Raw genomic sequence first — 2,172 nt, 5'->3', positions numbered from 1 at the left:
TGCCTGGACTATGTATCACCTGTATGCATTGTGCTCTATTTGTTGATACAGTGAATTATGGTAGTGCTGAAATATCTTAGCTGCTGTGTCACCAGTGTTACTGTTCTTCCTAAGGAGCCGTCAATTGGCTTGGTGTCGTGGCATTTCTGTATCTTCCTCCCTTCTACTAGTGATGGTCTAAAACTTGGGGGCCAACAGAGGTGAGGCAAGAACCTCACCCCCCCACTGGCACCAAAGTTAAATTTGGGGGCCAACAGAGGTGAGGCAAGAACCTCACCCCCCCACTGGTGCTTAGGCCTATCCACAAGCATGGCTATGCTAGACCGGTAGTCAGTGACGGGTTGATCTGATTACAGTGGATTCAACCTAAGACAGGAAACTGACGTGTAAAAGTCAGTTCTCCCATGACGGGTAAGAACCACATGTTAAATTGGACAACCTACCAGGCACGGTCCCTAGCCACATTGCCATTGCTTAATTAAACAGAAGGGGGCAGATGCTAGGAGCCACTGCAAAGTATTACATTCATATGGAAATTGGGCTCCTACTGTTCACTTAGGCCCATTTGGGGACTCAAGTTACAAGACTCCTGGAGAGTTCCCATTGGTTGGGGAAGGATGGTAGGAGGGTGTTCCGGGGGAAGTGGAGCCCCCCGGGTCCGGTAGGGACACACGTGGGTGGGTGTGTGGACCCGCTTGTTAGGGGGACGCACACGGCCTCTCACAAAATAAAACTTTGTTTCAGTTCCATCTGGCTTGTGTTTTTGTGCTCAGCCGGATTGCAGCATCGCAAGCCGGCGTGCACTGACAGCGACCCGCGAAAGCGCCCAGCAGGAAGGCAGCAGGTGAAAACAGCAGCGGGCAGAAGCGGAGCCAAGGCTCACGCGGGCCCCGCCGTCCAGCCTGCAGCACAGATGCTCCCAAATTTAGCATAAATAATGGAGCAAATGAACAGACATTTGAGCTAGCAGATACTGATGCACACGGGCCTGAGAACCTGATGAGGACCTGGACTGACAACTCCTCTCTTCATCTGCCTTATCCTCTCCATCCGTCCTCACTGCTCTCAAACTCTACAGCAGCCTCTTGACTGTGGAGAGAAGGGCCACATCCCTTTACCACCATCTCCTCAACCAGTCTTCAACTCCACACAAGGAGAAGCCTCATTCGGTTCCAGACTTGATCACTGCAGTCTGAGTGAGTGTGCATCTGCTGGACTTAAGCCTTAAGACTTTAGATCTAGCACTTGAAGGGAAAGTGAGGAAGGAGAGATGGGTAAGTGAGAAATGAAAGATGGAGACCAGGCAGAGATACGCATGAGCGTGTATTTGTCAGAGTTGACAAATAAAGGCCATCTGTCTATAGCAAAGAGAGAGGCAAAACAAGCTTGGGTTCTGGGACTTTTATGGGGCAGGCTCAGGCATTAGAGCTGGGCAGGTACTAATGTGGGAGGTTAGGGCTTGGGTTGGTATGAGTGCTGAGCCTTTCTCAGAAACACCCCCTGGGTAAGAAAGCGAATTTTTTTCCTTAAAATGGCCATCCAGATGCTAAGCAAGGACCACTTAAGCTTAGCATGCAGAAGAAATATCTGTAATGGGTCTGTTATGATTAAGTGTGTTTGCGGTCCTTAGAGTTAGAATTGCTTGCTTTGAATTAATTGTGCCTATTGCAGTGTTTGTAGTGCCCAGCATGAAGGATTGCCATTTTCTTGGTTAAGAACCTATAGAGTGAAATTATTTTGAGTAACGTGAGTGAATAAAACATTGAAAAGCGCTGAAGCAGGTGGACCTTTTTTTAAATTTCTACCCCTCAACTGCATAAGTCGCACCTTTGCCCAATGAGACACTCAGCCTCTGGAGTTGTCGGGATTAAAGGCGTAACATCACCATAGCAGGCTTCCGCTAATAAACTCTTGCTTGCTATTCTGTGCGTCTGGTTTGCAATCTTTCCTGCTGGTACACACAGGGGATCACATGGTCGCTTCAGCTCCACGCGATTCCTCTATAACAATTCGGGCACAAATTAAAAGTTATCGGACCGCTCGAGTTATCCCAACAAACAAATGAAAGAGTTTTGCAAACCTAAGGCTATTGGCTGAGCTTTGCGTAGCGGAGGCTCATCTACCCGGCACTAGGACCGCGGCGGCGAGGCACGCGCTGCCGCCGGCCCGGGC

The sequence above is a fragment of the Ictidomys tridecemlineatus genome, chromosome 6 (genome assembly GCF_052094955.1).
Source record: "Ictidomys tridecemlineatus isolate mIctTri1 chromosome 6, mIctTri1.hap1, whole genome shotgun sequence".
NCBI lineage: Eukaryota > Metazoa > Chordata > Mammalia > Rodentia > Sciuridae > Ictidomys > Ictidomys tridecemlineatus.
This window is presented reverse-complemented; position numbering follows the sequence as displayed.